This window comes from Podarcis gaigeae (assembly GCF_964106915.1).
Source record: "Podarcis gaigeae genome assembly, chromosome: 1".
In the NCBI taxonomy this organism is placed as follows: domain Eukaryota; kingdom Metazoa; phylum Chordata; class Lepidosauria; order Squamata; family Lacertidae; genus Podarcis; species Podarcis gaigeae.
Genome location: NC_139678.1, coordinates 36,914,414 through 36,942,206, shown reverse-complemented (window position 1 = coordinate 36,942,206; position 27,793 = coordinate 36,914,414). Strand labels below are relative to the sequence as shown.

The window sequence follows — 27,793 nt, the reverse complement described above, 5'->3', positions numbered from 1 at the left end:
AAAGAATACAGCATTTAGTCCTTCAAGATGGTGCAGTTTCTCTCAATTTCTCATTTTTCCATTTTTCAGTTCAGTTCACCCTATTTTCATATCAATTAGCTATTTTGCTTTATTTTTTTTAAAAAAAAAGCTCCATGCAAAAATTCATATACATTTGTGAACATATTTATCATAATATACCAATAAATGTGATCTTTGGGTAAAGGGTGTTACATAAATAAATAAGGCCATTTTGTATTATTATTTTCAGAATATTTCATTTATTACAAGCAATGTTCCCTGATGCAATTTTGTTTTGAACAGCACTTTCCCTAATATATGCTTTTTGTGCTCCTGTTTTGTTTGAAGAATTGTTTGCCAAAGAGTGAGCCCACAGTAAATCATGCCGTTGCAAGTTGGAGTTAACTCTTTATTAGCAAAAACACAATCTCCACAGACTTGACTGAGTATCAGTTACGCAGACCAAAAGTCCATGCCTCCCCACAGCCGTCTACATCCCCTCCACATATTTTCCAGCCAATTGGAGACTCCCCAGCATGCAGCAAACCAGGGATTCATGCTTCTCCTGCTTCTGGGAGGGGAGGGGAGTTTGTTGCAGCAGGAGGGAGACACACCCATAACTCTTCACCAGCCTGAATCCTCTCTGCTTCTTGGCCTCTTTCCTCTCCTGCTTCAGCTTCTGCCTCTGATTCTAGACTTCTCTCTACCTTAGAGTCTCCCAGCTCACTAAGCCCTGTTACCTCTTCAGCTTCCAACACCTTCTCTTCCCAGTTTTCTTCCTCTTTTCCCTCTATCCACCACTACTCCCTGGTTCTGAGCCTTCTTCCCTTGGTGGTTCTTCAGCTGGGTCCTCCCACCAGTCCAATCAGTCCATGCCAGTGCATCACAATTTCCCACGGGTTGGCCACTATAAGAATGGGATTACCCACCCCCTTCTTGCCTATACACTATTTACTAAGAAGAACATATTGCTGGCATGCATGTGGCAGGAGACTCCTGGGTCTATTTTCATCCTAGACATTTTATGTGGTCCTTCCATGTGTCCTCCTCTTGTGGTGTACTCTTATGGAGATTGCATGGGTTGGTTGGTTGGTTGGTTGGTTGGTTGGTTGGTTGGTTGGTTGGGGCCTGTGGATAACTGGCCCTGCCTCATGAAGTTAGATGTACTATTGCAATAGGTAAATGAATAATGTCCACCACAGCATAAATGCACCTTCAAATCACTTCTAGGTTGTGCAGCCGTAACAACTTGAGCAAAATCTAATTTTCATTTGCCTGTTTTTAAGATTACATGTTAGGGGGGAGGGGAATATGTGAAATATATAAAGTCATGATTTGCTTTTTGTTTAGTTCCCCTACCCCACCCCACTCCCAAATTGTTAGAATCATCACAAGGTATAGGAGACAATCAATTTATTTAGAATGGCAGTATTTACAAATGTACTGTCAAGCTGGATGACTACATCTTAGTTGCTTTGTAGGCACCAGGCTAATTGAGATATTCATTCATTATATTCTATGAATTGGTTCTGATGTTGTCGCAAGTTTGAAAAGTGCTTTTCTTTTCATTCTGGGTTGGGCTTGGGTTTTTTGTGTTTTTCAGTAACATTTTAGTTGTGCTATTGCATTTTTAGTCTAGATGTTTACTGTGACCCAACCCATGAGTGGGAGCTCTTTTGCATGTTGGAGGAAGTGGCAAAACAGGAAGCAAGGGTGCATCTCAGTACATGTGCTCCAAATAGGGAAACTGCTCGCTTCTTCCTATAGAGCAGATGTGGCCATTCTGCCTTCATGAACTGCAGTAGAAGCATAAAAAAGAACAAATGTCTGACATTTCCTGTTCTGTCACTTCCTGTGATGCACCAAACAGCTCTGATCAGTGGAGCTGGTGATAGAGCCTTAAAATAGAGCCCCATGAATCATGGGGCAGAGAATAGATTGTGAAAACTATTAATTCTCTTAAAATGCAAAAACTCAGGCTCATCCACTGGAGAGGCTTAATTTAAATAAAACCAAGCACTGCTGTACACAGTCCACAATCAACCTGCAGAACACATTGTCACAGGGTGCTCTTTGGCAACTGGCAAAAATGCCTTTGAAGGAGACTAGATGAGCATGTGGATTGAAAGGCCTATCGGTGGCCACTAGCTATGATAGGCAAAAGCATCACTTCTATTGTCAGGGAAACCAAAAAGGTTTAAAGACTGTCTCAAGGCAAATATAAAAAAATATAGTGTAAACACCAGCAACTGGCAAACACTTGCCTGAGAGCGCTCCAATTGGAGAACAGCCTTTACCAAAGACATCATGGGCTTTGAAGACACTCGAACTCAGGACACAAGGGAGAAACATGCCAAGAGGAAGGCACACTTGGCAAATCCACCAACTGCCACCCGGAAACCAATGTCCCTACTGTGGAAGGACGTGTGGATCCAAAATTGGCCTCCACAGTCACTTACAGACTCATTGTTAAAACCGTGTTTATGGAAGACAATCTTACTTGGCTATGAGCGATTGCCAAAGAAGAGAAGAAGACTTTTTACTACCTGGTGCTGGGTCAAATGACAAGGGATTGATGTCACCAGCCAGCTTATGAAACTAAGGCTGTTTATCCTATGCATACTATCTTGTGAGTAAGACCCAATGAATATGTAGGATAGGCTGTTCAAGGGCAATCTTGTGCATGTTTACTCCTGAGTAAAAATGCAGGTGAATGGACTGTTAGATGGACTGCCATTGTTCTGAGTCTGCAAGAGCAGTTCAAATAGTCTTCTGACCATCAGGTTCCTTTTGCCCCACAAGTTAATGATGGGGAAATAAAATATTGTTTCTTTTGGTTTGTTGCTTATCTGAATCTCAAATGTAATGCAGGATAGTTTAATGAAGCCTCTTAGTGCTTCAAGGTGCATGAAAGAAAGGTGACAAGCTATCTTCTTTTGCACTGATGTTACTCATCCGTGCCAATTAGTTTTTTGCTGGATACATTTAATGGAGCTTTGCAAAGTGCATGGCAGGGAGTGTGTGAAGCTTCTCTCTCAAGGCACAGTTCAGAAAGCCATTATTTTGCTTAATAACATTTCACATAATGCCACGAACATCATTATTAGCAGAATGTGGCTCACTGATAGACCATAGGCATGCTTTATAATTTGAATCTCCTCATCTTGTAAAATCTGTTCTTTCTATTTTCATAAACGAAGATTGTTTGGAGGGAAAAGGATTAACACCTCTATTGTGATGATTGAGACAATAGAATACTCATGAATGTTGCCCATTGTGTCAGATGACTCACACATCTGTCAGGTGTGCCACACAAGCCCCTAGAAACCTCCAGCATATGCTGGGGCCTAGGAAGAATTACCAGTACTTTGTCTTCATGATGTCAATCACTTTGACGGATGGCCTTGAGGTGTTAATGAGCACACTTCACAAATATTTGTGTTCTGCCAAAATCTCTGTCTCATATCGTAGGTACAGAGACTTAAGTGCGGCATTTGGAAAGAACACAGTACTCCACAAGGACAGCTCCTCTTCTGAGTCACACAAGCTCAAAGGTTTTTTCTTTTTCTTTTTTAAGATTGTCAGTTCTCCTAAAACCTTTTGCAGTATCATTTTTGCGCAAACACATTCCCATGATTGACATAAAAATGACTTTCTGATTCTCTTTGTTTTTGGTACATAGCTTTGTTTTTATTTATTTGTTAACACATTTTACTGAGCGCAATTAATATAAACAGTGGAATAAGCCTTTAGACATACACTTGCATTTGTAGCCAGCAACTTCTCCAACGAACTCAGGGCAATAGTGTACATTTTCCCCTCTCCATTTTCCCTTCACAACAATCCTGTGAGGCAGAGAAAAAATGACTAGTCCAGGATCACCTATTGAGCTCCATTGCTGAATAAGAATTTGAACCCCATTCTTCAGTGGTGTGCAGTCAGTGGTCTAGGGGGATTAGCCTAGTCCCCTAGATGTTCCCCTGGTGCATCCATTCCCAAACCCGGGAAACTTCTGCACAACTTAGGGAGGGTGGCTCGAGGCTCCAACAGGTCCAAGAGCCCTCCTGCCACCTTCCCAGTGTGGTGTAGTGGTTAGGAGCGGTAGACTCGTAATCTGGTGAACCGGGTTCACGTCCCCACTCCTCCACATGCAGCTGCTGGGTGACCTTGGGCTAGTCACACTTCTCTGAAGTCTCTCAGCCCCACTCACCTCACAGAGTGTTTGTTGTGGGGGAGGAAGGGAAAGGAGATTGTTAGCTGCTTTGAGACTCCTTCGGAGAGTGACAAAGTGGGATATCAAATCCAAACTCTTCTTCTTCTTCTTCTTCTTCTTCTTCTTCTTCTTCTTCTTCTTCTTCTTCTTCTTCTTCTTCTTCCCAAAGACCACCCAGCTTTGGGAAGGAGGCAAGAGGGCTCCAGCATCTTATCAGAGCCCTGCTACCTTCTTCCCAAAGCCTGGGAAGCTTCTGCCAGGCTTAGGGAGGTAGGCAAGATGCTTCTTGTGTGACATCCCCCCCCCATCACCCTCACAAGCCGGTGCCTCTGTCCCTAACTGTTCCCAGTGCTTTTTTCAAGGGGTACTCAAGGGAATGCAGTACCAGCACCTCTTTTTTTGGTTAAAAAGTGTGGCACTTACTGTAACTCTGTCCCTAACTGTTCCCAGTGCTTTTTTCAAGGGGTACTCAAGGGAATGCAGTACCAGCACCTCTTTTTTTGGTTAAAACGTGTGGCACTTACTGTAACTACTTCATGGTGAGTACTGGCACCTATTTGTTGGGGGGGGGACACTGTCTGTTCCCTACAAAAAAAATCACCACACATCACTGTCATTCTTCCTGGTTGGTCTGAAAGCAGCACTCTAAACCAGTGTTTCTCACCAGCGAGCCTTGGGTCACATTCAGGTGGGCCTCAGTGGCACAGCCTGCCCAGTTCCCCAGACATGCTATAGCTTTTTGGCGGGACCCATGTCAGCACAAACAACTCCTTGCATGTCAAGTAAAAGTGGTCAGGAGACAGAGAGGTTCAGGGAGCCGAGAGGACAGAAAGAAGGTCTCCCTCCTCTGAGAGGAAAAGGCAATAGAAGGTGAAAGGGAGATAAGAGAATAAAGCTGTTCCAGCAAAAAAAGGTGAATGTGAAAGAGGGATGAAAGAAACTGACAATTGGAGGGGAAAATATGGTACAAGTTGCATGTGGATGGAAGGAGAATGGGTGTCAGACATGGAGGATCCTTTCCCCCAGTAGTATCAAAGGCAAGAAGGACCAGCAAGTTTGAATTTATGGGTTTTATTCAGTCATCTGGGTGCAAGACAAAGAACCCATGTCTCCATGCAAAGAAGATGTTGCCTACTCTGAGCCAATCCTCTTTCATCTCCAACAACATCAAAGGTACCTACAGAAAGTCCCAGGATTCACATTCCTCTGCAGTCTTTGTTCTTAAATGCGAAGGGATCGACAAGCCCTCGGGTAAGGAGGTTCTCCCAGGTTCTCCAGGGAGGTCTCTGCTGGCTGCTCTCTCACTCCCTCCTCCTCCACCACCACCAATATCTTGTATCTTGGCAACTCTTCATTCAGTTGTAATTTAGCCCTGTCTCCTTGAAACTGCTGGAGACAAGGGACCTTCCCACTCCCACTCCTCTTCCGAGAGGAGCCAAGGAGACCGAGAGGACACTTCCTAGCCTTCTTGCTCAGTCTAGCCCCTGACAATGGGACACAAAATTACTGGAGATGAGAAAAGGCGTCTGGATCAGGTGAATGGCCTATCTAGTTCAGCATCTTGTTCTCACCGTGTCCAGCTAGATGCCTTTGAGAAACCCACACACAGGACCCAGGCACAAGAGCACTCCCTCTCCCCCGCCCCCAGCAACTGTTTCCAGCAACTGCCTCTGACTGTGGAGGCAGAACATATGTATCCACCATGGCTTGCAACCATTGATAGCCTCGTCCTCCATCAGTTTCCCCATCCTCTTTGAAAGCCATCCCAGTTGGCGGCCATCACTGCCTCCTTCTTAGATATCACCACGTAAGCCTCATAAGCAATGACTTGTATCTTTTTCTTTTTGTTTCCCATCATGTTTCTCTAGTGTTCGTTACTTAAGAATGTTTGGGGTTTTGTTTTGTGTTTTTTTTAAAAAAGGTGGTTATTGAGAGAGAGGATGCCTTCATTGCCCAGTTATAGGCTCAATGCAAGGAGCTCTCATAAAAATAGGAGAGTTGGAACCTGTCCTTCTCATCCCCTAAGGCAGACTTGTTGTCAGCCTCAGACTTAACTTAGAGTGTGTATACGCACATAATTTGAATGGTGAGACAGCGGTGAAAATGCAGTTAGAACATTCTCATCAGACAATTATCTTTCCAGGATCCAGCTCAGTAGAAAACAGTTTTGTCAGCAGAAGCTAGCTGTGCACAGCTCTAATTGGCTCACAGCAGTGATGTTATGAAACTATCACTTCCCCTCTCCCTGCCAGGCCCAGAGCAGTAAACTATACTGGGTTTTTTCATAGCAAAATAAGGACATGAGCATACATTTTGGGAGGGGGGGGAGCCACATCAAGTACAGTTTTTGTGGCTGCGATTCTATGCCCACTTATCCCTCTGTAAGATATGTCTTTCTAGATGCTCCTAGACTCAAGGCAGGCCCTGACAATTGCCTTGTTTACCTTAGGATAGAGATGCACATGACTTTATGTTTTGCAAAATAAGCATTGCCTATTGTTCACAGAGCCCATATAATGGAATGCATAGCAGAATTATTATTTTTTTCATCTTGAGCCATAATATATTGGGCACCCAGTATGATCAGGTTCAGTTTATTCATTGGTTGAACTCGATGAGACTTGCTCATGAAAAGTATCTAGCAGAAAGGTGGACAGAAAGAAAGACAGATATAGATAGATTAGATAGATAGATACAGATTAGATAGATAGATAGATAGATAGATAGATAGATAGATAGATAGAAGATGATAGAGATAGATATAGATAGATGAGAGATAGATAGATAGATAGATAGATAGATAGATAGATAGATAGATAGATAGATGATAGATAGATAGATAGATAGATAGATAGATAGATGATAGATAGATAGATGATGATAGATAGATATAGATAGATAGATATAGATAGATAGATAGATGATAGATAGATAGATAGATAGATAGATAGATAGATAGATAGATAGAGAGAGATAGATAGATGATAGATAGATAGATAGATAGATAGATAGATGATAGATGATAGATAGATAGATAGATAGATAGATAGATTGATAGATAGATGATAGATAGATAGATAGATAGATAGATAGATAGATAGAGATAGATAGATAGATAGATAGATAGATAGATAGATAGATAGATATAGATAGATAGATAGATAGATAGATAGATAGATAGATAGATAGATATAGATGATAGATAGATAGATAGATAGATAGATAGATAGATAGATAGATAGATAGATGATAGATGATACATAGATAGATAGATAGATAGATAGATAGATAGATAGATATAGATATAGATAGATGATAGATAGATAGATAGATAGATAGATAGATAGATAGATAGATAGATGATAGATAGATGATAGATAGATGATAGATAGATAGATATAGATAGATAGATATAGATGATAGATAGATAGATTGATTGATAGATGATAGATATAGATAGATAGATAGATAGATAGATAGATAGATAGATAGATGATAGAGAGAGAGAGAGAGAGAGAGAGAGAGAGATGATAGATAGATAGATAGATAGATAGATAGATAGATAGATATAGATAGATAGATAGATAGAGATAGATGATAGATAGATAGATGATAGATAGATAGATAGATAGATAGATAGATAGATAGATAGATAGATAGATTGATAGATAGATATAGATAGATAGATAGATAGATAGATAGATAGATAGATAGATAATTGATAGATAGATAGATGATAGATAGATATAGACATTTTCCTACAGGCAACCATCCCCAAACCTGGTGAAACTGTGTGGCGTTGAGATTCTGCTTTGTATTTTAAATTTGGATTCCTGTATATAAACCACACTAGAAATAACTGAAATCAGCAAGAGAAGAGAGTGCACACCTTGTATAAACTACTATGGAATGGATTTGGAACCTTGGTCTTGAAGAATTGTGCATGGCAGCAGCACTGCAATCCTGGGGGGAAGGGAGATTTATTGGTGCTGCCTCATTCTTGGATTAGCTCAGAAGTGCAAAGCTGATGATATGAAAACTGCCCCTAGAAAAGACAGACCATTCCAGGTACCTATTATAGAAGTCAGGGGGAAATCTCTGGCCCATGGTTCCCCACTTCTGTTTTAAAACAGCTATACTGGTTGCCAGTTTGTTTCTGGGCTCAATTCAATGTGCTCCCACTGGTATTTGAAGCCCTAAACCGCTTAAGCTCCCAAAATCTGAAAAGAAAAAAATCTCCATCTGTACAGACCCTTTCAGGTATTAAGATCAGCAGAAGGGGTTCCACCGTAACCACTGCACAACACTGCTTCCCTGATGTATGCAGGAGACCCTGGCTGTGACAGTTAAGGTAATTTTGCGGGACCCACTTATTTTTTATTTATATTGTTCTGCTTTTGTTGCAATTTGTTTTTATAACTGTATATTAGCTTACAGGAGGTGTGTGGGGTATTAGGGGAGGGGTAGTACCCCAGTGGGGTCATGCTCTTCCTGGGGTAGTTTGCCCACCTTTGGTCCCCACCCTGCACTCAGATTTCACCTGTAGCTCCTAGAAGCTGCCAGCAGGTAACAGTAGCCAGACGCTAGGAAATGGCTTCAACTGACTGACTAAACCAGTTAAGGGCAGCTGATGGGAATCAAACTCTTGGTGAGTTGGGCACTTCCCCTGCATGTGAAGACAGGATCTGGTGGTTTGAGAGGACAAAACCAATAGTGAGTCCAAAGGTCAAGAAGGCGATTACTTGCAGCTATACTCATTTGAGATACCGTAAAGGAAAATTATGTACCAGCTGCCTTGTGGGACATTTTTGGGAGAAGAAAAGGCTAACAGGTAAACCCTACACAAATCCAGAGTGGAGTCCCTAAGATGGTTGGATGGTGTCTTGCATGCCTCCTTCCAGCAATTCCTGCAGCCAAGCTGGTGCCAAATGTATTGCTCTGCTTTCCTTTGGACCACATGAGTGAGGTTGAGAGGGGGGGTCTTATCGTCTGGGCAGCCCTGGTTTGTGCTCCATAGGTGTCACTTCAGTGCTGCTAAGACAGCAAAAACAATACAGGAGGCAGCAGGTACAAGTTGCCGGTCTCTGCGGCCACAGCAGGCGCTGTGATTCTCCGACAGTTTGATTTCACCCCCCAGAGACGCACTCCATTATCTGTCAAGACAGACAAATGCCAACCATAAGCTTTTTTCTTTTCTTTATCCTTTACTTGTTTTAACTGTGTGATTATATAGCTATAATCGTCTCTGGAACCTTATGATGAAGGGAGAATAAGGTACAAATAAATAAGTAGGCCAGGTTTGGCCTATGGGGAGTCTCCCTTCTTGACACTTCCCCCAGGCATCAGTTAGGCTCTCTAAAGAGTTTCTATGCAGGTCCTGCTGGTGTAGAGTTAAAAACATCCCTTTTTAAAAAATGTATAGCATTTTAGGGTAAAACTACTGAACGTTATTCTGCTTGGTAGAATTATCCGTAGCTCAGAATTTCTTAAATAAGACAGCTTTCTCTCACACTTTTATAGTGAGGCCCGGGTGGCGGGACAAGTGGGGATAAGATTACTGGCAGATTAGTGGAATTCCCTCAGCAAGAAGTGTAGATTGGTTCATTTACTGTCAGTCTAGCTCTTCTTTCCCAGATTAGATTGTGAAGCACAGCATTGTGTCCCCTTATTTAGAGAAGTGAATCAGGTAATATTCAGAATCAGTGGGTCGTGTAATCTGATTAAGAAAGTTTATCAGATCATGAGGCAATATGAGGCAATCATAAGAAGCAAAGGGGAAGGAGCTTCAAAATAAGCTTCCAAAGATTTATTATCCTCAGAGAAGCACATTCAGTTCGACTCAGAAAATACAAAAAGATGTGGTGGGAATTATCTAACAGTGAATGTGCCTAGATACAAGTATTAAATAGTCAAACTTTGGAGTTTGAAGGAATTTTCTTATCAAGGGAAAACATACTGGAGATTTATAATGAGTCTTTTTACCAGGCAAAATAGTCAATCCAACAGCTGCTGTCCATGGACATGAGCTCTGAGGCACACAGTGATTTTCTGAGTTAGCAGAGCCTTCCCCATTCATTTCATTAGGAGAGAAAGCTCCATACATGCAATCAGTTTTTGAGGTTTGTCCCCAGCAATGAAGTGAATAGGGAAGACCTGTATTGTGCAGAGCTCCATATGTGCTTTGAAACCCCAAGCTTTTAATAAGGATGACTGTGTCTACAGATGAGAAGAGCCTTGAGCAAAATGGAGTGGGAGGCTCACCAAGTGTTTCTGAAGGAGGAAAAGGACACTGGACTGACCAAGGCACCTTGGACCCTTAGGGTAGGTTGTGGGGGTTGGTAAAGCCTCACAATCACCAAGTGCATCATGTGTTTCATGTGTCAGGCATATACGAGACAGCCCACTGGCTACCAAGAAGAAGCATCAGAATACTGAATTCGACCAATACTAACAGATTCAGAAACCTCAGTGCTGTCTTTGAGACTGCCTCAGGCAACTCTAACAGGCAGGATTCAACCTAGATAATTGCCTCACCAGGTCCTTTGCAAAAGAGACTTAATCCCTGTCGACCATGCTGACACTATGATGCTGACACTGCCCACTGGCCTTGACCTGCTACATGCCCAGTCTCTTCCAAGTCTTTCCCAGTTATCACCTTCACTTGGAAATTCCCTAAGTGTAGTCACGAACATCATTGGATTCCCTAAGTCTCTGAGGTCAAACCATCCTAATTGTTCCCTTCCAGCAGCAGAGGCTATCAATTGGTTTCTGGATGTAGTAGTTCATAGTGCTTTTGCCCTTTAACACCCTAAAAGGTCTAAGTCTAGGGCAGCAATGAAGGAATTTAGACACATGTGCACTAAAGCCAAGATGCACCCCGTGCAGGGATTTAACATCTAAGAGCCCAGCTCAAAGTGTGTGTGCGCACGCGCATGAATGTGTGTGTAGCCTACTGCTGGTCTCTTGTCCACAGCAGCCAGAAGCTTCAACCTATCCCTACTTGAAAAAATAAATTCATATGCAAGAAACAGGTTTAATTCCCTTTGTGCATCACAGTGGAAGTGCATCTGTGCATCCTCGTTTTATTCCAAATACTATAATGCCATCGTTTCCCTTGCACATCATATTTCTGCTGTTTCATAATATGTTAAACTGCCCTATATCAAATATAGCTATTCAATTAGGAATAAAATTACCAGCACAGGGAATGGTTCTCTAGCCTCATTATCATAAAGTTATTATCAGCCATACAAGAAAGGTCATTTTCTACAACTGGCTTGGAAGAATTCTGTTCACTTCAACTACAGTGATAAATTGTATTTCAAGAAGTGCCTCAGAGACCTATTCGCCCCCTCCGACAAGAGGAACTCTCTTAAGACTTTTGCTGCATTGAAACTTTCACTAAAAGGCCTGTCAAAAGTGGGCAAAGGCTTCCCCAACAACCAGGTAATGACATTTCTCAGGCAATTCTTGGTGTGAATGAGTTCTATAAGCAACTGAAGATCTAAGAGAAAGACAATATTGGACAGTAACGACAGTCCTCATGCAGCCACGCCACATAATTTTGAAGCTCTCATCATCAGTCAGACACCTTATGGTTTGTCTGAGTCATTACAGTAATGTCAGTCACTGCAGTATTGGCATGAATAATAATCAGAGCTCATTTCTGACTACTCTCTGCCAGTTGAGATCTACATTTAAAAGGTGGATTTGGAACATTTAACAAAATCAAATATGTTGCAAGTCTTCTCAGCCCAACACTCATATTATACATTGTGTTGTGGGTCGATGCCCACCTAGTGGCCTGATTCAAAGAGCTAGTGTATTCACATGCCATGACTTGTAGGACCTGGCATGAGCTTCTGAGGTATGATGGGTGGCAATGAGAGAGGACCTTTTCAGTTGTGGTCTCCTGCCTTTGGAGAGAGGACTTTTTCAGTGGTGGTTGCTGCTTACGGAATGCTCTCCTGAAAGAGGTTCACCCGTGCCCACTGCAACATCTTCCTGCATCAGCCAAAGACCTTTCTTTCCTCTTATGCCCTTGAACAATTTTAACCCCTTGCATCATTCCTTGCTTTCAACATCATTTAGCAGAGTTGGTTTAATTTGATGCTAATTGGGCTTGCGCTTGAGGAATGAATTGCATTTGCTTTTAGTCTATTGCTATTGTAAGTTAAGGTGACTCATACATTAATTAAACTATAATATTAATGAAAGCAGCACAAAGCATTAGAACCAGCACAAGGCACAAGGGTGCAGTTGTCTCTTCATACCGATGCCAGAATCTGGTACGGTACTTTGCCACATAACTGAGCTACCTAAGATTGCTATTCCATGAGAACATAAGTATAGCTTTCTGCATCAGGCCATGGCCCATCTCTCTCAGCACCCTGTTCTCACAATGGCCAACCACATGTCTGCAAGCAAGAGAAGAAGAAGAGTTTGGATTTGATATCCCGCTTTATCATTACCCGAAGGAGTCTCAAAGCAGCTAACAATCTCCTTTTACCTTCCTCCCCCACAACAAACACTATGTGAGGTGAGTGGGGCTGAGAGACTTCAGAGAAGTGTGACTAGCCCAAGGTCACCCAGCAGCTGCATGTGGAGGAGTGGGGAAGCGAACCTGGTTCACCAGCTTACGAGTTTACCGCTCTTAACCACTACACCACACTGGCTCTCAGACTGGAGCACCACAGCACTCTCCCCACCTGTGGTTTCCAGCAACTCATATTCAGAAGCCTACAGTCTATAGCCATGGAGGAAAAGCCAGCTAGGCAGACTCCCTGGGCACAGACCTCAGAGGGATGCACTACTGACCTTTGACAGCACAGTTTTTGTTAAATCATATACATTTCTGAAAATATTTTACTTTTAATTTATATTTTGAAGACTCATTCTTTTTGAAGTAATTTATACATTAGAATTGTTTTTATGTATATATGAAATAGTCTGCAGAGTTGATTGAAGGTTGTGTGTGTGTGTGTGTGTGTGTGTGTGTGTACCCCGCACACTTCCAGTGGCAGTGGCAAGTAGCAAACAACAGTTTCTCAAAGCTCAAACTTATAAAAGCATACATACACTCAACAATGTTGCAAAAGTGACTTGGCAATTATATCCATTGAACAAGCCTAAGGATCAGCAACTGACCTGAAGGAATTGGTGACAAAATTTGCTGAGCAAAAGGAACGCAAAGTGAGATTTTGATGTGCTTAAAACTAACGTTTTTAAGAGTCTTAAATTTTAACATTGCAATTCACAAGATTATTTAAAATGATTTGTGTACTGAAACATTTTCTTTTGTATTCGAAAAGGAATCAAAGATAGTTGTATTACTTATTCTTGCAATTTAAGATAAATTTAGCTTTTTATTTTTTTCTACAAGACTTCTGTTTTTGAAAATTGAAGTTGGCAATTTAAGGAAGGGGGTGCAAGCCTTGCCTGGGAAGCAAAATAGCCTGTCACTTGCCCTGGGAAAAGCATGGCCGTCATAACTCGTAACACAGCTAATGCATACTACCACAGCTAATCATGCCCTGGTTGCTTCCAAGTCAGATTACTCCAATGTTCTGTCTTCGAAGAACATTCAGGAATACCAATTGACCCAAAATACCTTCTTGTTAACCAAACCTGCTGAGAATACTTCACTATTGTTTTAACCCCTGCATCATAAAGCAGCTTTCTCTGTTCACATGTGTCACGGATCTTCTGGTTGGACCCCACATCTGGAAACCAGGGTGAAAGAATTACCTTTTTAAGAGATGGAGAGGTTTAATTTATCTCCTTCTAAATAGAACAGCTGATTAAAACTAGCAGATTGTGACTGCCTGGTTTTTTGAGGCAGAGGTCTAGAGATGGGTTGATTCGCTGCTCTGAAAGTGGATCTCTGAATTGGGGCCTTGATGTTTTATGCAAATCATGCTGCACTTTAATTTACATGTCCTCCAACTTTCTATAGAAGAAGTCTTTGGTTCTGCCTGTATATTAATATAATTCTGTTGCTAGAAAATTGAAATGTACTGCCGCTAATGATACCCGTTTCTACATAACATGTCAAAAAAAGTACTTTTGTAACTGACTTGAGAAGAAAAGCCCTCCAGATTATTGGCATTTAGTTGTAAAGAATACATGTCTGCCATTATTTACAAATGGTTTATTGCTTTCTTTTGTGAATACATGTAAAGACGTTTGTTAATTATACATTGCATGAGTTAAAAAAAAAAACCCTTCAGCTGTCTACTTACATATTTTGAATGCCCCTGTTTCTATATAATTACATCTAAGGTAAGATGAACAACCCTGTACTTCTATAATACCAACAAATATGTATATATCTTAGTCTGATCTTGGAGTGGGCTATAAATGAATTTTCCACCTTGTTAATCTGAAACTCACTTTTCTTGTCGAAAGAGTTTCAATATTTCAGAGGTCTTTTCATTTGATTATACATGCAAATCACTAGGGAGGCCTGATACACTGATCATGAAATTATTCATTCCTGCAATAGAAACTTAACAACCATATCTACACAGTGAACAAGGCTTTTAAAATAATTCCCCGCTCCCCTTGGAGTATTGGTAATAATGGCTGTTGGAAACACAGAGGTTCAATCCAGCACAGGGCCTTCGAGAAAGCAGCACAGGTAGGAAAAAAGAAAATACATACAGGGTGTGACTTCCCATTTCAAGAGGGAAGTGATACCTTATCTGTCTCTTGTTCATCACTTCATGAATGCAACTTCAAGTGCTGAATAGCACATGCAAATGAGCCACTCCAGAGCTGATATCAGAGTGAGAACTTTCACAGTCATTGGTGCCACCTTGAAGTATGCGTATTATTAGTGAGCTCAGCGTTGACATAAGGGCCACAGGAAGCAGTGATCCAACAGGGATGGCTTGAAAAGAGAATTAGAGGACAATTCATGGAGGACAAGGCTATTAGCAGCTCTAGCCATGATGGCTGTGTTCTACCTCCAGTGTCAAAGGTATTATGCCTCTCAGCACGGCTGGCCTTACCTTTAGGCAAACTGAGGCAAGCTCCTCAGGAGGTGGAATCCCATCAGGATCCAGAGGTGGCAGGTCCTGCTGTTGTGCCTGCTTCCTGCTTAGTCCATTATCGAAGATGTGGCCTGGTGGGGGAAGCGGCCACCACAAAATATGGCACTGAGGCCACTGTCACCTCCAAAAATGGTGCTGGGGCCTTGGAAGTGGCCACTTCACCATGAAGATCACTAATAAGGCAAATCATCATTTTAAAAAAAAACCCTTAAGTCTTTAATAATCAGCCATCACTTCCCTACACACTTTTCACCATTGTCACTTTTCACAGAAACCAAGCACAAACCTTCTTTAACCTTAGGATGTATAAAAGGTAAAGGTAAAGGTACCCCTGCCCGTACGGGCCAGTCTTGACAGACTCTGGGGTTGTGCGCCCATCTCACTTAAGAGGCCAGGGGCCAGCGCTGTCCGGAGACACTTCCGGGTCACGTGGCCAGCGTGACATCGCTGCTCTGGCAAGCCAGAGCCGCACACGGAAACGCCGTTTACCTTCCCGCTGGTAAGCGGTCCCTATTTATCTACTTGCACCCGGAGATGCTTTCGAACTGCTAGGTTGGCAGGCGCTGGGACCGAGCAGCGGGAGCGCACCCCGCCACAGGGATTCGAACCGCCGACCTTTCGATCGGCAAGTCCTAGGCGCTGAGGCTTTAACCCACAGCACCACCTGCGTCCCACTTAGGATGTATAAGGCTGTACTAAATAAATTACAAATGTTCATAGTTTTCTTCTGACCTGACTGCTGCTCTTGGGCCTGCCTTGGCAAAATACAGAAATTTCACTGACTAGAAAAGGGAGGTTATTGTTTTACAGTACTTTGTTATTACGGTATGTATTTTTGTGTTTTTTATATTGTAAGCCACCCAGGAATCTTTGAATGAAAGGCAGTATAGAAATTTAATCAATAATAAATAATAATAGAAAGAAAGTGCCTTAAAGGGAAGACTTGTGTGAGGGCTTCTTCATACAGCAGCCAAGGAATCACTGTACTGCTGGGGAAAGAGCCATACGATGAACCGCCCTGAGAGCTTCAGATGAAGGACAGTATACAAATAAATAATAAATCTATGTTTCACATTGTGTTTCAACTCATGAATTTAAGATGAGCCTGCAAAATCAGGCCAAAAGCCCTCTAGTCCAATATCCATGCATGGCGGCAGCAGCATTCTCCCCGACTTCCCAACTAGGAATCCCAGCTACTGGCGCTGCAAGAGATACAGTGGTACCTCAGGTTACATACACTTCAGGTTACATATGCTTCAGGTTACAGACTCCGCTAACCCAGAAATAGTACCTCAGGTTAAGAACTTTGCTTCAGGATAAGAACAGAAATCGTGCGGTGGCGGCGTGGCAGCAGCGGGAGGCCCCATTAGCTAAAGTGGTGCTTCAGGTTAAAAACAGTTTCAGGTTAAGAACGGACCTCCGGAATGAATTAAGTATGTAAGGAGTAATACCACTTTGACAATGGAGGTAGAATACAGCCATCATGACTAGGTAGTGAAGCACACCAAGGAATTTGCCAAATCATTTCTTACAAGAAAAAGTCAACATGCAGTGACTTTTCCGTCATTCTCCCATAGTGAGGTTGTATTGTGAAGGTACATCCATCAAATAATTTCACCACATTTACTTATTTGATTCCATTTATGAATCACTTCCCCTAAAATATCTCAGAGTGATTTCACGGTATAAAACATCAATACTAACAGCAATTCCATGTATATAAAAAACTAAAAGTGATTTCAAATCCAGTACAGATCGGGATGGATATCTCCAGTTATTTAAAAGACTTACGATAACAGAATCCGGGGTGGGGAGGGACATATGTAAAAAAATTGTACAATCTTTATATTTTTCTATCTGAAAATTGTATCTTTTGGTGTAGGTATTGTCTCATTCCACTAATATATTTTAATCCAAATCACTTGAAAAATCTGTCTGCGCTACAGTTAATGGATTTAATTACAACGAATACAGTTCTGACCTTTCTCCAATCTAGATTTAGACATTGTGCACCATAGTAAATGCCTTTTTAAAATTCACCAACGATATGTCATTATTAGTAGACAAAAGAGCATTGATGATATCCAAAGACCTATCTAAAGCTTTTGATTTAATCATCATGTTCCCTTGATTAAAGAAATTACTATTCTTTGGACAATTTATTCCTGCTATTATCTGGGGCATATTTTCTTGGACAGTCATAAAAATGTTAGACGGATAAGTTTGAATGAAAATGGTTAGCATTATGAGTTATTTGGAAATGTTGATTGACCCTTGTTTGTGATGGAAAAACAAATCTTGAAATGTAAATAATCAAGCATGGATTGGAACTGAATTCTGAGTCCCAGATACTGCATTTTGCTAATGCTGTACTCACTATAGGAAATCAGGATGCTAATGAATAGTGTTGTGAGGCCATATAGAATTTTTAAAAATGGAAATGGAGAAAACCATGTTGTTTCTTATAACTGAACATAATATCTCAAAAACAACTGGCCAGCAGTACCAGCATACATTGACCAAACCTCTGCCTGCTTTTCAAACAGTTTGTGTTGCAAAGCCTAGGGATGTTAAATAAAAATATTTACATGCAAAAGTCAGTCCCCAGCATTCCAACACACTCTAATTCCATCATCACACTCTAGAACACAAGTGGCCCTCAAGATACTCTTGAACTCTATCTCCCATCAGCCTCAGCCACAATGACCAATAGTCAGGGTTGAAGCGAATGATAGTCCAGCAACATTTGGATGGCCACAGGTTAACCACCCTTGCTCTAGAATGTCCCAGGAAACAGAGTCCTGGGTAGATCTACACAGATAGGGATCAGCTTGGTTCTCAGAGGCTTCTGTTAGGTTCTGCAGGACAAAGCAAACAGGCTGGTGATAGGAATTGAACTTAAGAGGGAGCAAAACTTAATCTTTTTGCAATGATAACATGGACATCAGGGGCGGCTTTAGTCCCACCTAGTGGTGAAGTGGATCACAGTTTTATTTTCTCCCTTATAAGTGAACGGCCGCCATTGATTCCTAATGGGGGAAAGTAAAATTATGCCCCTTACTTGAGGAAAACACTGTCGTGGAGACAAAACCATCCATGATACTGAGTGGCCCAGGCAACGTTTTCAGGGAAGCAGCAGTCCCTTCACATTCTCCTGAAATCAGCTCCATGAGTGCAAGGAAGATAGCTCAGTTGTTAGAGCATGGTACTAATGATGCCAAGGCTATACAGGTTCAATCCCTGTATGGGGCCGCTACATATTCCTGCATTACAGAGGGTTTTGATGATCCTCAGGGTCCCTTCCAACTCTACAATTCTATGATTCTTTTGGGCACATTCCTACCAATGACAATAAGGGATTGGAAAGAGAGGCAAGCAGAAGGGAGTGCAGAACTCTCCATTAGGAGTGTTTCAGGGATTCTGATGAACCCCAAATCCCAAGCCAAAAACAAGCTGCTTCTGAGGGATTCAGGGGTTGTCCAAGGTGAAGTGGAATCTGTAAAAGGGACTCCAAATGAAAGCACCTGGCGGCACCTCAGTAACTCAAGACACCAGAAGTTGCCAAGGGCCACCAAAAAAAGTCCTTGAGGGCCACATTCTGCTCTCAAGCCTTGTGTTGGACCACCCTGATCGAAGACATTTTGGTGGCTGGTCACATGGACCAGTGTGGTGGCAGCTACCATCTCCATTTTCTTTTCAGCACCTATTGAGGACCTTCCTTCACCAACAAGCCTTTTAAGTAGAGTTGTTGTTTCTCTCCCAGTCTGCATTGAAATTGTCTTTAAATATGGTTTATTATTGATTATTTCATTGCTCAATTGCCTTCAGGTGTTTTAGGAGAAGTGATTCATCATCAACAGAATTAGCACTGTTTCAAATGCCGCATAATACCCGTTCCACATTTGTAAGAAATCGCTCTTTTAGTGTGGCAGCACCCACACTTTGAAACTCCCTGCCTATTGATATCAGGTAATGCCTTGACTGTACTCTTTTCAGCACCCACTAAGAACATTTTGGGTTTAGGCAAACCTACCCAGGTATTTAAGGGACACGGGTTGCCGATCGGAAGGTCAGCAGTTCGAATCCCCGCAATGGGGTGAGCTCCCGTTGCTCAGTCCCTGCTCTTGCCAACCTAGCAGTTCGAAAGCACGTCAAAGTGCAAGTAGATAGATAGGTACTGCTCCAGTGGGAAGGTAAACAGCATTTCCGTGCGCTGCTCTGGTTCGCCAGAAGCGGCTTTGTTATGCTGGCCACATGACCTGGAAGCTGTCTGCGGACAAACTCCGGCTTCCTCGGCCTATAGAGTGAGATGAGTGCTCACGACCCCAAAGTCGTCTGCGACTGGACCTAATGATCAGGAGTACCTTTACCTTTACCTTTACCTTTACCCAGCTTTTTAGAAAGTTGGTTTGAGTTTTGATCTGTTTTTAGTCTATTGTTATTTTAACATTTTGAAAGTTTTAAATTATTGTTAATTTTTCTTCCTGATAATTTTATAGCTTTATCCCTTTTTTTGCAAACCTCTTTAAGGTTTTTTACATTCAAGCTGTGCATAAATTACATGAAACGAATAATAAATAAATAAATAAATAAATAAACAAACAAACAAACAAACAAACAATTAAAAGTGCAGAAAATCTGAAGAGCACCTCACCTTTACACTAAATTAACACAGGGCATAATCTACTGTGGAGCTTTTGAAATAAATGGGAATTTCTCTTCACAGCTCCCCCTCATTCCAACAGAGTTTGTATTATTATTTAATAATATGACCTTTCATAGACATCTGAAGGCAGCCCCGTTTCAGGAGGCTTTTAATGTTTAATGTTTTGTTTTGTCCCTTTATTCTTTGCTGGAAGCCACCCAGAGTGGCTGAGGCAACAGTCAGACGCGGAGTACAAGAAATATAGTATTACTGCTACTACTATTATTGCAGGAGAATATTGTGATGCACAGCTCAGATTATGGGTGCCTTGGGGGCCAACACCTCCCAAAAAAAAATCCCAACTCAGAAGGCCGTCCCCTGACTTATTCAGCAGCCATGCACACACGCCACAGGCTACCCACACAACACGTCATGCATGCGCGCACACACCATGGGGCACACTGACATCACACAGCCCCGAGTCCCCTCAATCAAGGGGGCAAGGTGGCCTGCATGGCTCAGATCATCTATCAGGCCCTTTGCTGCCCTTAATGGCTCCCTCGGGCTCAGGTAGTGGACCTTGAGTGCCATTTAGAGCAGCAGCAGCCACCTTACCTGGCCATACATTAAGGGTGCCTCTGGCCATGCTTCCATCATATATGCTGGGATGGGGAATCTTTTCTAGCCCAAAAGCTGCATCCCCTTGTGGGCAAACATCTGAAGGCTGCATGCCAATGGTGGGGATGACCAGAGGCAAAAGGGTAGAGCAATGGATGTTACTCTTACCTTTCTTAGGTAGGCTACATTCCAGCCGTGCAGAAATCAGAGGTTTCTACACAAACACCCCAACACCCTATGCATCTCTCCATCCACATAAGAAAGAGACATTATCAGAAGTCAGGGTCACAACCCAGCCAGGAAACAGCACTTCAGGAGCCACTGAGAGGTGTGGCTTGGAGAGACAGTGTGACCTCAGCAGAGTCCCAAAGGCTGGATATAACAGTAGTGGAGCGTTCTCTGCGGCAACAATCCCTGGCTTGTGGTGGCAGCACTGGGCTCTCAGGGTGCCTGGGCTGCTGTGTCCTTCTCAAGCACCCTCCAGCTGGATGCCTCCCCCTAAAACTGTGCCCAGGGCAATGGTCTCCCTAGCCCTCCCCCATGCTATTCCTCTCCTCTGGATGTAGAAACCTCAAAGGCCTTAGTTGGCATCCAAGCTTGTGGTTCCCCACCTCTCAGAGATGGATTTAGGGGAGCACGACCTGTTTAGTTGCAGTGGGCACGTGTGATGGCCTGGGACTCAGGCTCAGACTTGGAACCAGAGGAGTCTCAGTCCGCACTGGATCCTCTGCCTCAGGGGGCATCTGAACTGAGTCTGGGGCCTGATTCTGAAGAGTCCCAGTCTGCACAGGTTCCCCTGCAACAAGCACCAGCTGGGCGGAGTCAGGGGCCTGAGCCTGCCCTGGCTCCAGATGTGGGGATTACCTCATTGCCTTCAGCTGAGCAATCACTTACAGCTGCTCCACTACCAGTTGGGTCAGGAGAGGCTGAGGCAGCCTCTGGGTCTAGTAACCCACCAACATCTCCCGAGCTGCAGAGACTCAGGTCTCAGAGAAGGAGAGACCTAAGTACTCACAGGAGGAGTGCTCGCTTTCAGGCAAGACAAGGCTATCGGGCCCCGCCCCAGGTTGTGGGAGCAACATTGCTGCTTGCTGGAACCTGCCTGAGACCCTGTGCCCAACCTAGCCTGGTTTCCTGCCTTAAGACTTGCCTAGGCCCTGTTGGACTGACTCCTCACGGAATCCTTGGATTCAGGACCGGACCTGGACCATGTTGCTTGGGTTAACCCCCGGGCCCAGCACAGCATGGACCCTCAGGGGCACTATAGGGGGTGCCACAACTATGAGGTAAAATGGAAGGCGAGAAGTGGAGGCACCTAATTTTGGCATCACATAGGGTGCCAAGGTCTGCCACCACACCTCTGATAAAGACATTATCTCCTTCTGGAAATGGCTATGTGTACATGTACATAGACGACCCCCCCCCCCAGTTGGTACCTGCCTTACTCCTGACATCACATATTACACAAGGCAGTGATGGGCACCAGCTTGGGTGGTTTTAAAAGAGGATTAGACAAAATTGTGGAGGAGAAGACATTCAATGGCTTCTAGCCATGATTTCTAGGCTCTGCCTCCATGGTTGGAGAATGCTGTTATGCTCACAATTGTTCACAGGCATCTGGCTTGCCACTGAGAACAGGATCTGGGACTAGATGGGCCATTCTCCTGATCCCACAGGCTCTCCTTATGATGTCAGTTGTGGGGCAGGTAACTATGGTTTAGGCATAGCCATAGCCTATGGAAAACCATAGTTTGACCTCACAGGCCAAACTGGGATCTTTGTGGACCCCGGGGTTGGAGGTTCTGCACCCCTGAACTATGCCATGGTTCTGTGTTCACAAGTGGCCAGCGAGATGCTTTCAGAAGAAGGCAAGCAGCACATCGGGGAAACCACAGCTCTGCCCCATTATTTACCTCCAACAGAACTACAGATTCTGAACTTGGAGGTTATTTAAGACCATGGGGACTTAAGAGATCAGACCACGGAGCCATCTAGCCCAGTATTCTTTTGCTGACTGTGGGCCATCAGGTGCTTTTTGAGAAGCTTGTAAGGGGAGATAAGGCAACAGCCCTTCTCTGTTGCTCATTTCCAGCACAGAGGTAGACTGCTTCAGAACATGGAGGGTCCATTTAGTTGCAAATGGCTCCCTGCAGCAGATCCATCATCTGTATAACACCCCCTCTCTCCCCAGACTAAATGTTCCTAAGGAAAAGACAATGAATCTTTTTTTCTTTGATTTCAGATCAACTCTCCCCCCCCCAAAAAAAATTAAAAAATAAAACAGAAGAGCTGGGCAAAGACAGCTTCCATTTTAAGGATGTATTCTTGTGGGAGGGGTTGCTTTCCCTCTTGAGTTACTTCCCCAGGCTTTCTGTCTCTCTCTTTTTAAGGGAAAAATAGTAGCAAGGGTTGAAGCGAGGAAGCAATCCAAACCCCCCCCCCCAACCCCAATGTGTAAAAATAAAAGAGAGGACCATGCTTTGACTAAGCAAATCACTATTATTAAGGCGCTGGCCTCCAAATATTGTTCCTGATCCACTCATTGATCGAGTTCCTCCTTGTCATTAAGGGCAACGCCGGTTTCCCAGTCGATCCAGGCTCTTTTGGAATTGGAACCAAGAGCAGCAGCGACAAAAGTCCTAAAACCGAAAGAATGAAAGCGAGTGGGTTTGGAAAGAGGCACTGGTAAGTGGCACGCCATAATGGCTCCTTTGTGCTTCTGCCCGAGGGATTTGGACTGGGGAAATGGGCCGACGTCAAATCTGATTGGAAAATTGATAGTCTCCGGAGAATATATTGCCTAAGTCCAAAGGAACCGCTGAGAATGGCTATTCAAGCCCCCTGCTTTGGGATTCCGGGTTTGGGGGGGGTTAATTAGGGGGGGAAACCTCATTGTTTGCAGGTTTTCCTGGAACGGGGGGCGGGGAGGCGAGCGCCTCTGCAAACGCAGGACACATTTTTTTAAATGAAGATCAAATGAAGAGACGGACTAGGAAGGTAAAATCTGAGTCAGGGCTCACTTGCGTAGTGGGGCGGGTTGAGGGATAAAGGGACCAACGCCTCCCCCCCCCCCCAAAAAAAAAAAACCATGTTGTCCACAGCCACCAGCTCACTCGCCCCCATTGATGGAAGCCTCTTTACTGGATGAAAGAGCATTTCTCACACCTTCGGGCTAACCCCAAAATGCATTGTGCTCTCCCCAATTTATATACAGAGAGAGAGCGCTATATTCTTTGGGGGAACACTTTTACAGAGGCGAGACTCAGAAACCCTCATAAATGCGAAAGGGGAGAATCCAAGCAGATACATTACCTTTGCCTCGCCACTGTGTAACCTCCACCAGCCCCGAGGCGTCTGAGATTAGCAGAAAGGGGGGTGAATTCTAGTTAGGGGTGAGAGCCCCGAGGACATCTCTGAGTCAGAAACCAAGCGCTGCCAAGTGGCTGATGACGGCGATGAACTTTCCTTGGCAGCAGCCAAATGGAAGATGGAGATGGTGGGGAGATAGAAGCTCACTGGGTGAAGATTCAGCTTGCAATCCTATACCCACTTACCTGGGAGTGAGTTGCCACTACTACCTAGAACATAAGAAGAGTTTGTTGGGTCAGGCCCATCTTCTCCAGCGCCCTGTTCCCACAGTAGCCAACCAGATGCCTGTGGGAAATCCACAAACAGGACCGGAGCACAAGAACTCTCTCCCCTCCGGTGGTTTCCAGCAACTGGCATTCAGAAGCATTGCTGCCTCTGATTGTGGAGGCAGAGCAAGAGCCATCATGTCTGGTAGCCACCGATAGCCCTCTTTTAAAGCCATCTTAGTTGGTGGCCATCACTGCCTCCTGTGGACGGCAGTTCCACAGGATAACTATGTGCTGAATGAAAACGTACTTTCCTTTATCCATTGATTTGTCGAATTTTAAACAGACATATGTAGCGTTCCTCTAGCAATCTATTTCACGGACTGGGAATTAAATTTTCCCCAACCCGGTTTGTCGTGAAGGGAGAAGAAACAATGTTACCGTCCCATGGATGGTCTCGTTGTGACTTAAACCTTCCCTCTCTCTTAGCGCGGAATGGGCTTTTGCAGCAAAAACATGCTTGTGCCTTACTTCGTGCGTGGCCAAGCTAATCCGACCAACTCGGAGGACCCCTTGCTCCGTCCATTGTCTACACGGACTTGCGGCGTCTTCTCTCCAGAGTTTCAGACAGGATGCTGGGGGTCGAACCTGGCACTTGGTGCTCCACCACGAAGCTGCCGGCCTTCCCCAGTAAATCCAGAAATTTAATCGGAAGGTCGGAAAGAATGGAAGACGCGTCTAGAAAGAGGCAGCGCATCTACAAACAATTCCTCGGGGCGAGTCACACAATTGCACCCGCCATTTCTGTGTCCATATATATTATTCCGCCCCTGGTGCGCCTCCCTTACTTCCGCGGCAACGCACACGTGTCGCTTCTAATATCAGAGCTATTGCTTGTCCTCCCATTCCTATGCACGTCGGAATGTGCGCTTGGGTCGGCAGCTCTCAGTGCGCTACCTAGCATAGTCTGACCAGCTCTTCTGAAGATAAGGATCGGGTTTCTGAAGGCACACCTATGGATCAGGGCACATAAACTGCTCAGAGCAGTTGGAAAGAGAAATCGGAAAGCTAAGGCTGCGTCCTAGCGCTCGCTTACTTGGCAGTAAACTCCCTTGGACCCTCGTCTTTAACACAGGCGGGCTCCGGCTAGTGAAGGTCCTGCGGGTGTCTACCCACACACGACCCTGGTTATTTTAAATGGTGGAATTGGGCGTCAGGATTAAGTGTGCTGTATTTGTTTTATGAGTCCATGGGGCAGTCTTCCTGTCGGCAAAACCCTTATTCAGCAGACCCCTAAGCAATTGGGCTCTTTGGATTGCTCCAATCAGCATAATGGGCTCTCTTTCTCTTTCTTTCTTTTAACAGAGAAAACTGTGATCTAATCCCCATTGAACAAGCTTTGGCCTCCCATCTGATTCCTGATTAGAAACTGGACGGTCCTGATACACTCCTCCCGGCGCTTCTCGCATCCAAGGGAAATGGCGCTCTGTTGGGACAAAGGCCGGTCTTCGGTGAAACCCAGCCCAGGGCATTGCTTGTTCCGTCGCCAGAAACAGAACTGACTGCCGTCCACTTTCACTCCATGAAGGGGGAGGAAAGGCGGAGAAGGGGCAAACCGGACCCCTCGCAAGCCTTCAGGGCTTGGGAAATATTCTGAAGTTTGCCAAACACACACACACACACACACACACACACACAAGGTGGGCTGCTGAAAGATGCTTGGCATACCAGCTGATGACAGTCTCTGCGTTTGGCAGCCATCCCTCGGGGATAATGGCTGGTGTGTCTATGAGAGCGGCGAGAGGGAGCTGCCCTACGCGCGCAATTGTGTGCAGTCATTACAGTTAGGTAATCTTAGACTCCAGACTTAATGGTCTTAAAGTGGGGGGGGGGGAGGCGGCCGCTCTCTACACGGTAATGTGTATTACTTCACTGACTTCCAAGTGTGATTTGGGGACTCTCCTGCTCATTCTGCCAAGTGAATCGGGCCTGACCGAAAGCCCTCCCCCGACAGCACCAATTGAAAATCAAGGGCTTCCAGCACGTGTGTGTCTGGAACTTCTCATAAGAAGGTCAAAACAGGCCGCTGGATCAGGCAAGCGACCCGGCCAGCACCCTGTGTCCTCGCCGTGGCCAATCAGCTGCCTGTAGGAAACCCGCAAGCAGGATTCTGGACCTCTCGCCCTCTCGCGGCTTCAGAAGCGTTGCTACCCCCAGCTGTGGAGGCAGAGCCCGGCCACCGTGGCCTGGCCTGTGCCACTCCCTGAATTTGCTCTCTGATCCTGAGGAAGTTCCCCAGCAAGTCGCTCGTGCGACTGAACCAAGGAACATCCCACCCAGGGGTGCCAACTTGAATAAAAGATGGGGAGGCACGGGCCAGGTAAACCCCGCCCCGCACAATCGACCGCATGAGGTGCACACACACCATTTGAATGGTAATGCCCATCAACTTAGGGGACACCCCTTCAAATATTTTATTGGGGGGGCGAAGACTCCTCGGCACCTTGGACTTGGTTCCTATGTCCTACCACCACCTCTGCTTGCAAAAGATGAAATAGCCGGTGGATCCTGACCCCCAAGAGCAGTGGATCCCCTCCGCCCTTCTAGAGGGACCCTTGGACGGCGCTGCCGGGCCACCAGCCAACCCTTCCCTTGCGCTGCTGCGGCGCATCTCTTCTGGGCTTCGGATATGAGGGAATGTTTTTGCTCTGCGTCTCTTGTCCCACCCGCTTCGCCCGCGTTTTAGCGAAGCCTCGTTAGGCAAACGTCCATCAGGAGCCTCCTGCGAGACGGCAGCACGTCTGCCAGCGCTGGCCCAGCTCAAATACAGCTGCACGGGCTTTGTCTGGGGCTCGCTGCCTCCTCTCCACACACACACACACACACACACACACACACACACCAGCTTTTGTGTGCGCGCGCGTTTCGCTCTCCCTCCCTCCGGCCCTAGACAGGCAACGAGTGAGCGCAGCATGATAATGAGCTCTGTCAATTGCCCAGCCGGGAAGCGGGAGGAGAAGGAGGAGGCGCTGCTCTCGCTCTCGGGCTCCGCGCTCGGCTCTGGTTTGCCGTCGACGCGTCCGTCGCAGCTCGCCAACTTCTCTCTCTCTCTCTACAGCTCGCTCTCCCGCCGCCCCCCGACTACACACACCGACGAGCGACAGGAGGGAAAGGGGAGCGGGAGAAGATACGCCACCCCTTTAATTAAGGGTTCCCTCCAGAGTGGGGGCCGGCAGCATTGGGGAGGGGAAAGTGATGGCTGTGTTTGCTGCAAGGCACAAACAAACAGGAGCCGGATTCGGAGTGGGGGATCCTGGCCGAGGCATTTACACTGTCAGAGTCAACGGGTTGCCCTTACAGAGGAAGCGTTTACACTGTCAGTGATGTTGGGACGCCCGCGCGCACCCTGAATTTTCATCTTGGGTTTGGGGAGAGTCCCCGTCTCCATTTTGGGGTGAAGCCCAACTTTCGAGGGCAGAAAGGCAACACTTCCACAGGCCCTTCTGTTTTAGAGCACATGTTGGGAACTGGGCTCATGAGAGAGCAATTTACTCCCCCTCCCTACAAAGCAAAGTTGGTAGATCGGTCCGTCAGCCTGGTAGAGCTGCATTTTGCTTTGCATTAAAGCGAGACCAACGAAGCGGGTGGGAGTGTCTTTCTCTAGGAAGTGTTTAAGTTGACCGGCCTA

General features: G+C 44.9%; 1 long non-coding RNA gene across 2 annotated transcripts in view; it reads right to left on the bottom strand.

Annotated features, from left to right (window-relative positions):
• LOC310846729 overlaps window positions 1-27,793 on the bottom strand; it is a 115,926-nt gene that overhangs the window by 73,214 nt on the left and 14,919 nt on the right. The gene's annotated exons all lie outside the window — the stretch shown is intronic.